Source organism: Camelus dromedarius, unplaced genomic scaffold (assembly GCF_036321535.1).
Source record: "Camelus dromedarius isolate mCamDro1 unplaced genomic scaffold, mCamDro1.pat HAP1_SCAFFOLD_4, whole genome shotgun sequence".
In the NCBI taxonomy this organism is placed as follows: Eukaryota; Metazoa; Chordata; class Mammalia; order Artiodactyla; family Camelidae; genus Camelus; species Camelus dromedarius.
In genome coordinates this window covers 575,976-588,115 of record NW_026989783.1, presented here as the reverse complement: position 1 = coordinate 588,115, position 12,140 = coordinate 575,976, and the positions used below count along the sequence as shown (strand labels likewise).

Genomic DNA, 12,140 nt, shown 5'->3' with positions numbered 1-12,140 from the left:
CTGGCCGAGTCTGTGAGCCAATTTTATCGATGGTGCATAATGAAGATAACTAACATTTCCTGAGGACCAGGTTATGTGACTTCCATGCATTGACTCACTGAATTCCCTAAGCACCCTTTGTGGTACATAACAGTCTTAAAATATGCAGCAGGGAATTATTCTGTTTGCAGATGATAAAATGAAACTCTGAACTGTTGAAGCCTGGCCCGAAATAATGCAGATGGGAAGACGCCGTGCTGGGAGCTCAGCTCGGGCCAGGCTACAGAACCAAGTCCCCTCACCCAGGAACCTGGCCCACAGCCACTTCCAAGCCCTGTTCTATTTCTATGAGTGCTCATGTGAAAATGCCAGGTACTCAGGGTCAATGCGACTTGATTAAGATATCCTAACTGGGATAGCCTTTTGTTGGGGACTGTAACCTGGGAGTGAAACTGGCAGTGAAGTAAGGGAGGAAACAGCCCTGGTTGTAAGAATATTTCTAGGGAAGAAGGTTCCCTGTTGGGCTGGCATGGGAATCGCTGTGGTTGTGAGCCCCCTGTTGCCCTGTGGGGTTATGGGCAGGGAAGGAGAGAGGCTGTTCAGACTAGTTATAGTCAATAGAGTTTGTAAACAGCTGAGTTCTGTTCCCTCACAGCTCAGACACATGCAGAACATGAGGCTGCTTAGCTAATGAACAACAGTGGGTAGCAAAGGCCAAGAGTGGGGTGGGGAGGAGAGATGGGGCCACCTTATGGAAGAAACTCTGCCCCAGAGGACAGGAAGGTAATGAACGATTGGGGAGGCACAAAGGGTTTCTATGGCCTCATCAGGTAGTTCCTACTTTAAACTGATAGTCTGGAATATATGGTCAAATGCGGTGGAATGACTGCTCTTATTTTAGGTTCTACAAACAATTAAACGGATAGATTTCTATCTCCATTATACAAGCACTGCTGGGTGACTTTTAGAGTCATGTGAGGATCAAAAGAGTGAGTACTTATTAATGCTATTACCATGCTTCTACTGAATTAACACTTCAGCAAGAGTATAACTGCCACGCTTCTTAACAACTGCCTCTGTAAGGGTCTTGTAAGTCACAAATAATAATTATAAAGAAAATATATTAAAAATAATAACAATTACAGTTACAACAACTATGTTGTTTATAACGATGATAGTGTTAGCATCTCCCTCTCATATTAAACAGTACCCAACACTGGATTCCGTAGGAAGCAACGCCAATGCATTTTTCGACTTTTCTAAGTCTTCACCCAATGAAGCCTTTTTATTCACATTGGTCCACCACAGCCAGAATTGCTGTTCCTTGCATGGTTGGCTGCCATGCTGAGATGTTCTGGGCTTTTTCTGGCACCATACGTCTATACTGGGTAGTCAAGGTTCCACGTACCCACTCTGATTTCCAATATATTGTTCTCCAGAGCCAACAGAGGGGCCACTGGAAAGAGGCCACATATACTGTGGTGAACCCAAACTGAATACCTGTTGAAGGAATGGACACACAACATGGAGTGGTGGAAGGATGGAAGGACAACATAACTTCTTTTACTCCTGTAAAGGGAGAGGGGGAAATGGTGAACTAAATCCCAAAGAGAAAAGACATTCATGGTAATAATAATGTTCAACAGTGAAAGAATCCAAACAAAAGGCAAATATAAAATCTCTGGGAAGAAGACTCATTACAACCTGTTTCTTTCACATATATACCCTTAGTAGGAATAACATACTTAAAAAACTTCCACCAACCATAGTTATTTGCTCATAATAAACTTGGGAATTTTGAAGCATATTATTCACTCTCAGTGTTGAAATAATACAATCTTGGCAGATGATTTGTATTTGAGGATTAAAAAAAGAATATTGTGGATGTATCTAACAATTTAAATAGAAATAAGAAATGTACCTTTGGGAAAGCTATGCATAGAGAACGTTGGAAGAAATACACTGAATATAGGCAAGTGAGCAAGCTCCCTTGAGACTGGGAAGGTGAGTGCAGCACATTCAGAGGGTCTATGAAGTTATTACAAGTCACAGAAAGGTATGCAATTAAAGTGTCTTCCTAAGCAAAATATTCTTCTTCAGGAATTTTTATCTTGATATTTCTATGGTCTGTGAGGTCACAGGAAGTCAAAGTTATGGTGGTGGCTTAGAAGTTCTTTTCTCTCTGTGTGTAATTTACAGGGCAATGCTACAGATGGGGCAGCAGAGATCTGTGGTAAGCTGTTCCATAGGGTGGGGGAGCGGTTAGAAATGATAAGGTCAGAGATCTAAAAGACTTTTAGACCCTCCCCTCCTAACTGGCAGACCTTTAAAGCAAACTAGCACAGGTATGTAAATAAGAGAGTGGATGAGAGGCAAATTAATAGTTACTTTAGTGTTACTGCTCAGTCAAGGGGTAGGGACCACTCTGGCCAGGAACGGCAAGACCGTGGATGTTGTGGATGGGTAGGAGAAGCTGACATTTGCTTCTGACCTGAGAGGCAGGTTTGTGTTGCAGAAAAGCCGATAGTGCTGGAAAGATGCAGCAGATCCACAGCCCAAAAGGAGCTGTCATATTCAGGGAGGTCAGAGAGCAAGAACCAGAGTTAGTGATGCCACAGGGTCAGTAGCGTGGCAGCTGTGATGTCAGTATCTGCGTCCCATAAACCACCTAACCCTACATGAGCTCATCTGCCTAAGGGGGCAGGTAAGTAGCAGAAATGTGTGGAGTGGGTGCAGCCACTGGCAAATTGGCAAGTGGGCATCCTAAGGAAACGCAATGCTCACCGTCACCATATTGGAAATAGGGCCTCATGGTGTCAGATCTCCTTCTTATTCAAGAGAAACCAGAAATTAAGAGTTTATTAGCAATCAACCCAGATCAAAACCCAGAAAAGATATCATTTCATAATGACAAAGAAGGCACAGACTATTCAGAAATAAATTAATGAAAATATTAAGAAGATTCTGATAAATGATTTAAAAAAAGAAAAAAAAATATGATTGAATGAACAGTAGAATGCACCACCCTCTTCAGTGGGCAGACTCAAATTTGGGGGACATAGAACATTTTTTCTCCAAAATAAATTTAGTATCTGAATGCAAATTTAGTTAATAATCCCAAATGGATTTAAGAAAAAAATCTGAAAGGTGATCCTAAATGTATTCCAGAAATATACCCATATATACAAATAAAATAATGAGGAGGGATGTTTGAATTTGTAGTATTAGAGACATTCTGGAAAAGGATAAAACAGGACCAACTCTAGGAGGTATTAATCTATGTTCATGGAAACAGTATAGGAATAGTGCACTGAGAGTATGAATGAAATAGATTACATTTCAAGAATAGACGTGGATATTTATGAGATTTTAGTAATATTATAAAACTGACACTTCAAATCAGTGGATTCAAGTACTGCAGTAATTAGCTAAATCATTGGAAGACCTGGTACAGTGTCCGCATTTATGACATTAAAATAAATTCCAGATAATTTTTTAATTAAAAAATAAAACACAAGAAATAACCCAACATGATTTAATCTGTTCAGATTTTCAAGCGAGAAGAACTTTCTAAAAATGTTTTGGAACAAAGACCAAAAAGAGCAAAGGCCCAGCAACTCAGCAAGGCCAGAAACGCCCACTGTAAAACAAAACTAACCCTCGCCCGACCCTCTCTCACGGTCCTGTGTTGCTCTCTGATACTTTCTACACTTTCTTCTTCCCTTTAAAGTCCAGTTTCTTGGAGAAGTACCTGCGCTGAAGACTTCTCCAGGGCTCAGAGCCCTGCATCCCCCACGGCCCTCATCGCAGCACTGAGACAGGAGTTGCACTGCCGGTGGCTGCGTGTTTCAAACTAGTCGGCACTTTCAGCTCCTATTTATTTGATTACCAGTTAGTTTTTGCCGTGGACAAATATTTTCCTCTCAGTGGAATATTTTCCCCCCTTAATTTTTGTTTTACTTAAATAAATTTAAAAAGCCCAGACAGAAAATTGTGTGTGCACATATGCACACACACAGATACACACAGATCTGTTTTTTAAAGTCTACCTAAGTATAGTCCCCCTCTGCATTTTCCCCAGTCTTGGCAATTAAAGCTGGGTTTTAGCTCTTGCTTTTTTGCCCCACACACACCCCCTTTCTCACTATGCTCCTTTTAGTCAGTGTTCAAATCCCTCTGAAGCCAGGTTACAGCCTTCTCTGTGTTGCCTCAACTAGTTTCTCCCAACTGCTCTGATATTATTCTTTCTCTTGCTGGATTTCTCTTCTCCCATGTGCCATGTACATGGCCCTTTTCCCCAGGGCCTCTTCCTCAATCCTTCACTTGGCAGGAATGAATCGCCCCCACGGCCTCACCCGCAGCTCCTCTGAGCTCCAGACTGTTGAATCCAGCTTAACAACGGGCATCACTCCTCAGATGTCCCATAGACACTTTGCAATCAAAATGCCACACACAGAACAATCTTGAAACTATCTCCTCCCCTTACACTCCCCCTGCAGATCCGCTCTCCAGATGGGTCACTGGAAAGTCACCTCAGCAGCTCTGCGGCCCGCCGCCGTGGCCCTGCAGTCCCCTCTGCAGCAGTCACTACTTCTGCCGCCCACGTCTCTCTCCCTCTGCCCAGGGCCTCTCTGCAGGCATGTGCCACTTGTCTGGATTACCTGGAGTGGCCCCCGAAATATCCTTTCCCACCAAAATATGGGCCTCCCCCCAAAAATGTTATTATCCATTCTGCTGCCAGTATAACCAGATCTACTTTAACATAATCATTATACAATTCTCTTGCTTACATATATTCCAATATAGCCCTGTTTCTTTAAGGATACATTCAAGTCTAATCACACAAGACCCATCGTGACAGTGGCCTTGTGCACCTGATATTCCCACCTGTGGATACTTTGTTCTAACCCTACTTGTTGTTCTTCAGTCTGGCCAAGCCGCTTCATGCCGTGTACTCTTATATGTCTCTACCTCTCTGCATGAAGTGTCCACTCCCTCTACCACACATTAGAGAGCTAACTTCCTTTCACCTTTCAAAATTCAGTTCAAATATTCCCAGCTCTATGAAGTCCAATGTGTGTTCACCTGCTTAGGAATCCATCAACTACTCGCCAAGTCTCGCCTGCCCTGCGGAGTGCAGACACCAAGTCTTACCTGTCTTGGTCTCCTCAGCAGTTGATACAGTGTTTGGCATAGCAGGTGCTCAGTGTTTGTTGGATAGATAAATGAATGAATCAGTAAAGAGATGAGAGGTCTACAATCCCCCCCAGTTACTCAGCTGCCATTTTGGAAAGTTCATTCTGTGGAGTTAAGGAAATGTCAGTGCAGGTGGTGGGCAGACAGAACAGAGGTGAGGGCGTGGGGGAGAAAGGCCTGGTCCTGGAGAGCGCAGGAGAGGCGTGGGTGGGAGAGCACTGGAGAGAGAGGGAATGGAGGGGGCGGGTGCAAGGAGATGTTGAAGAACAACTGATATTAACTGCAGTAAATTAAATGGAGAACATAATATATGAAGGGAAGATCAAGTTAACACAGCAAGGGTGGAAAAGGCAGTACCAGAGACGAAGAGCTCTCACTTCATCACTCACTGCATTTCACTTACGGCACCCGCCCTCTGGGAAGGCAGCGCCAAGTTCTTGAGAGACTGGTGTTTGTGCTGTGGGTGCTCTAAGTACAAAACGGTATCTTATGGCTTCCAGATTTTAAGACTGATAGATTATTTCTCTTATGTCCCGTGTCTGAGTTCTCAAACAGCAGGATCTTTTGCTTCTGGTGGTGAGCTATTGTGGTTAATAACTCAGGGTTACTCCAATAATCTCAAAGGACAGTGGGGAAATCACTAGAACAAATAAAAGAGAAATTTCACTCAGAAAAAAACATATGGCCTATAGAAACTTGTGGGGGCCTTGGGGACAATGTTACCGCCAACTCATCTAACAGTTGTATGTGAGTGCATTGAAACTCCAAGCTCAAGTCACTTAAACACGTATGAGAACCAGGGTCCAGGCTGTGGTGCTTCAGACATGCACGGGAAGATGAAAAGCCTGACTATTGCCTCCGACAGGATCAGTCCAGCCGGGGAGCGCAATGGACACAGACATGATCACGCACCATCAAGACAAGAATCAACTGCAATTCATGCTTAGAGAGGAGAGCAGAAAATCTCTAAAAAGTTGAGGGTTTGCTGCCAAGGCTTGGCAAGAGCCCTTCCAGGCAGAAAAGCAGAGAAAGATACTTCTGGCGAAGGAGACTAGGGATGGTGGCAGGGTGCGAGGCCTAAAGAAGCAAGGGTGGAGGGCTCCAGGGTCATCTGTCAGAAGCTGTTCCCCTTCAGCGGCTAAGAGGCCTAACTAAAAAGGCAGGTGTGGTGTCATTAATGATCATGGGGAAAACTGGGAGGAGGAAACTGAGGTCAGGAGATCACCACCAAAGGCACTTTATTTGAGAGGAACAAAAATAATTCAAAAAGCACTTGGAAATCCTATCTCCCATGAACGAAAAGAACACAAAATAAGTTTCACTCCAGCGTTGAATACAGAATAACAGACTGCCTACTCTCAGAAATGGATTGAATTTTCTAATTCGTTAGGGATTATTTAGAGAATAGGAAAACGAATAAATCTGAACAATCTCTCTACAATAGCTGTTACTCCATCCTGTTATGTAGGGTAGAGTTAGGCTGAATTATTTAATTAGTATTTTAATGAGACTATAAAGTTCTAAAAGTCCTATCAATTTCTCCCAAAAGCGTACTTTTCCTTTCAATGAACTTTATTTGACTTAACTAGAACAATAACTATTTTCCAAGGCTTTTTTCGTGTGTGTTAAAATACCAAATGATATGCTGCCCTCAGAATGTTGTTGTTATTATTAATGCTGATAATAGCCCCAATAAGAAATATTTACAATTATGACTCATTTTGGAATAACAGGTCATTGGATTAAAGTCCTTTTGAAAATAAGCAGAAAAAACGAACATAATTTCTACACCAGGGACAGGAGCTGCACCCTTAATCGAACCTGGTCACTAAGCACAACAAAAGCAAAGATGAAACTCAAATCAGACACCAGGCCACAAAGCATAGCTGACTGAAGATGACACAAAATGACCTTTCATTCACCGAGGGAATCAGATGCGTTTCTATGTATATTATATATTTTAAAAGCAATTATTATATATATAGCATGTAATTTAGGAAAAAGAAAACTCCCTCTTTCTGTAGACTTATAAACAAGAAGCCCAATGGGGTGTCTTGCAGACATGAACCGGCATGCATAAATGCAAAGCCTATTGACAAAAATACTTTCCTGTCTCCTAAGCTTAAAAAAAAAAAAGTAATTCAAGGCAGTGGTGAGCTCAGAGGTCTCAGATACAAAACGTGCACATCATCAGCCTTCTAGTAGATAAAAGTGCGCCATGCATAATAGAAAAGATGAAGTATCCTATGGAAATCTATTTTGAGATGCAACAATTTAAAGGCAACCGAGAGCTCAAAACCAAGTTCAAACAAAGAGAAACAAAGGCCAAGCAAATTTACAGAAATGGACAAAGACATTGGAGAAGGAGGGGATCTGTGTTCTACCAATACTCCAGATCAGCAAATTCATCCTGATTTCAAGCCAGTGATGTGCCATGAGGTGACTCAAGGAACCAGGCTGAAACCATCGGCCAGAAGAAATAGGAAAAATGTCAAAGGCAGGTGTGAGGTGTGGAAGGGGTGACCCTGTGACCCTTGCTGCCATGAGGCAGGATGCTCTTGCGGGCTTTCTGCACAGGCTGGCGGGCTCACATGACTCTGTTTAGAAGGATATCAGCCAACAGCTGTGCCACACGGGCTGCAGCCCGTGCTGAGTCACATCTAGTAACGGTTCTGAGTTCATCCTTAGACGACATGACCAGAAGGATCTGAGAATCAATGATGGAGAATTACCTGAATGAGTATTCCATTTCATTCCTTGGCAGTAAACCTTCAGCTTTGTACAACATAAATATTGACAAAGATATACACAGGCAACCTATTTGAAAGCCTGACTGCATAATTGCATCTAATTGAGAAAAGCGGGATCCGTTTCGGTATGCTAGGTCTTTGTTTGGCTCGGTAACCGATGCTTCTGAGACCCAAAGCATATTCTAGTATAACCGACAGCACAGAAATCCCCACTGATGACTTACTCATTTCAGGGTATTCATAAAATAACCCCAGTTTGCCCGTTGGATACAGATGGTTGTCCCATTCCCATCGTGGGGTGGTCTATTCTGCTCCCGAAACTGTGGCATCATTAGATTCATGACCCATCTGTCAAACAGATCAAATTATAAAGCAAGATATTATCAGACCAAGGTCATAAAAGTATTACTGACATTTCAAGCTGAACACATCATCTTCCCAAGAATTTAATTTCTTGTTTTCAGGATAAATTTCTTTTTATTGCTGCCTACCTACACTCAAGTATTGTGAAAACTAGTCCTGACTACGTACCTTGTGTTTACCAAAATTGTAACGACTACTACTACTTTATCTCCTACCTCCTTTTCAGGTGGGCACTTTAGCTTTTAGAAGATACCTACCCTCATTTGTTTTTTCCCCCATTTCTCTGCTATTATCCACCATGGCATTTCCAGTTTGTAAATTGTCAGAGAAAATAAGTAAAAGAAAGAAATACAGGGTCGGTGAGCTGGTGATAAGTGCTGCAGAGGAAAATAAAGGAGGGCGAGGAATGTGTGGTAGGGAGGAGTGTGGATGGGGCAAGTGACCTTTGAATAAGGCAAAGACGGAGGCAAAGGTGTGGGCAGAGGGAACAGTGATCACAGGCCTTGAGGTCCCTCACGCTGGACAGACAGCATGGAGGCTGGTGTGGGCCAGAGTGAATAGGAAATAAGTGGTGGTTTTGGGGGGTGGAGCCTTAGAGGCTGCCGTGAGGATGTTCATTTTTCCCTCTGAAGGAATTGTGGAACCATGGAGGATCACTGAGCAGAAAAGTGATACTCTACCGTTGGATCGAACAGGTCCAAGACCCTAATTTCAGCTGAACAAATCAAGGGCCAAAGAAGTGACATGCCACCTCAAATTCAGTGCAGAGCTTGAAAGAAACAGCCTCGACTCGCAGCCCAGTGCTCTGCACCCTTCTGGATGTTGTCCCACAGAGCTGTCTCTAAGGTTAAATTTTTTCCTCACTCAGAGGCTTGTGGGACAACTGAATGCTTCCCCCTTTTTCAAATGGCAATTTGTCCTGAAAGGAATTCGGAGTTGGCAGTGAAACAAGGCATGGACCTGTAGACTACAGAGCTGTTGTTCCTGAAAGCAACAGCTGGCGCGTGGTTTACTCGTGGAGTTCAGCAGAAGAGACAGAGCAACAACAGACAACTTAGCATCTGGCGGAGCTTCGGCTGACTGCACTGCACGTTTGGATGGATTTCAAATTTGGACAGTGAGGCGTCTTCACACGAAAGGCAGGTGTATACATCATACATGCCCACACGTCTGTATGCACACACACGTGGACACACACAGAGTATATGATGTGACTTGTAAAGAGCTTCCCCTGCTAGGTTTCCCACTGCCTCTGATCTCAGCGTTAACCTTTCCCTGGCCATGCTCCCAGGGTTGCTACGAGATTTCTTTGCAATGGAACATGCCCTTCGCTTCACAAACTTTCCCCAATTCTTTCAATGACATTAGGGGAAGAGCAGGGAGCTCTGTGAAGTGGTGGGGATATGGACTCGAGATACCCCTGAATCTGAATCCACACTTCATGGCTTATTTGTTATTTAACTTTATTTACATTCAAAATGCAATTGTTGCAGATCTCAGAAGTTGATTTACACTCACTGCTGTGGCAGAATGTTGCGGTCAGTAGACCCACCACTGGATCCTCTTATTCAACACGTCCTTCCAATAATTCAGATATTACTGTATCACAAAATGCCCATTTCTATATTTTGATACCTGCTTTTCAGTATAATTATCTTCCTTCTTTATTCTCTAAATCTTATGATTTTTAAACATTTTTCTGAGAAGTGTTCCACAGGCACTTTACATATGATAAGTTGATAAAGAGATCCTGGAGCTCAAAACCACATTTAAATCCTGAGATAAACTCAACTGTGCCGTATACATGGATAGGTTTAGTCTGCTTCCTTTGTTACTTTGTTTAGTAATTTTTGTTTCAAACAAGATCCTACTGTATAGCACAGGGAACTACATTCAATAACTTTTAATAGCCTATAGTGGAAAAGTATATGACAAGGAATATATATATATATATATATGTATGTATATGTGAATCACTATGCTGTATACCAAGAATTAACACAATATTTTACACCAACTATACTTTCAACAAAAAATGTTGAAATAAAATTGGGAGGTGAAACTTCGACTGCCCAGGCTGCTGTCAAGATGAAACGATTCAAAGCAGGCCAGGTATTAGCAAACCCCCTAACACATCAAAACCCCATATGGGATCTTCTTTTTGAGCAACACAGGCTAACCAGCTGTGGTCACCTGTAAATAAGGTTGAAGTCACTTAGACCCTTGGCTTGGGAACGCCGTGGCCACCGGGGTGGCGGTCACTGCAACACCTACGAGAATGACGGGGACAGCCTGCTCCTGACGCCGCTCCCCAGGCCGCAGCCCGGAGCACTGCAGTCAGGTCTGAGGTCCGGCCGGGAGCGCACAGCTCCACAGCCACTCGGAGCCCTGCGGTGCGGGTGGAGCTGGGACCGCGCTCGTCCATCACCCTTCCAGGCACCCAGACTCGGGAGTCCCCTGGGGGAATTTTTCTCTGCCTCATAATTCCTGTCTCAGCCTCTTGTGGAATGCGGTCCATGCCCAACGGAAGCAGGGCTTTAACCCTCCGGGACCCAAATCCATCACCGCTTGGATCCAGGATGTAACTTCCATGTTAACTCACCTGCTGCTCCCTTCTTGTGCTGAACTGCCCTCCCCCGTCGATGACATTTGGTCGTATTAGAAGCCCCGACTTGCTTGTCCTTAGCTAAGACTCTGAGCCTCTTGCTCAGTCTTCCTGACTGGAACCACTCTTCTGTGGCAGAAAAGCTTGGGCTGTCGGCAACCCATCATTGTCCTCGGTCTTTTGGGTTTTCTGTTGGTTTATGGTTCTCATGCAGGGATACCAATTTGCACATGAGAAACACCTGTAGACATTTTAAAAAATACAGACACTGGATCCTCCCCACTCTCCAGCCAAGGCTGGAAGCTTTCTCCCTCTAGCAGGGGTTACATAATAATTTGCTTGGGAATTGACCACACATATTGGCAAAATCATGGTAAATTGCCCTTTACTCAGTGCTTCCCACGTGGCATTTTCTACTTCATGTTGTCTTTGTACGTTCATTATCACATTTAATCCCTGAATTTTAGATAATCACCATTTCTTTTGAGGACACTCCTACTTGCTAATCTTGAATACAAGTATCTTTGATTCTCTTAATCTATTTCATTCCTGAGTTTCCTGTTCCTGGATTTAAAGAGTGAATTATGGACACATGTATTTAAGATTCTCTTAATATATCTATCTGACTCATCCTCTAACCAAATCATATCTGGAGAAGAGAGATTTTCTCTTTTAAATATTTGCATTTCTTTACTATATAGTAGTGCGTACACACGGTGGAAAATGTAGAAAGCATATAAAGTAAGAAAATTACAGCCATACATTATCTAAACACCAAAGGACAGTGCTATGTCATGTTGGGCATTTAACCATTTTTCTTAATATTTTATCATAAAATTTCCCTAGGGCAAGTTACTTAACCCTGGAATTGTACTAGACTTTTGTCAAGTACAGAATAACATTCCCAGAAATGACCCCAACATCAAAATAGTACGTGAGGCTGGGAAGGCCATAGGGCACTCAGCTTATTCTCTGAGTCCTACAAAGAATGCTGTTAATTCACTGATGTTACTCATTCGATGCCTGTGAGTCACTCACTCACTCAGCTGGCTCGGACTGAGACCTACTTTATACCAAGTGCCGATCCAAGTGCTGGGGAGACCCCAGAGAGAGCCTGGATCACGGCATCACTGTCCTTCTTCATTTGCTCCCAGAATCCTACACAACAAACCCACATGGTATTGGGGGGTGGAGGCAGGTGAGATATGGTAAAATTCATTTCATTATGTTCCTTTAGACATATTTAA

At 43.1% G+C, this 12,140-nt stretch overlaps 1 long non-coding RNA gene across 1 annotated transcript; it reads right to left on the bottom strand.

Moving 5' to 3' along the window:
* Positions 1–317: 317 nt before the first annotated feature.
* LOC135320645 (uncharacterized) lies at positions 318–11,555 on the bottom strand. The gene is made up of 3 exons (XR_010379901.1): positions 10,891–11,555; positions 8,150–8,273; positions 318–1,548 (listed from the first exon to the last, which is right to left on the bottom strand). It is a non-coding gene; the product is annotated as an uncharacterized LOC135320645 (long non-coding RNA).
* Between the last annotated feature and the right edge of the window lie 585 nt (positions 11,556–12,140).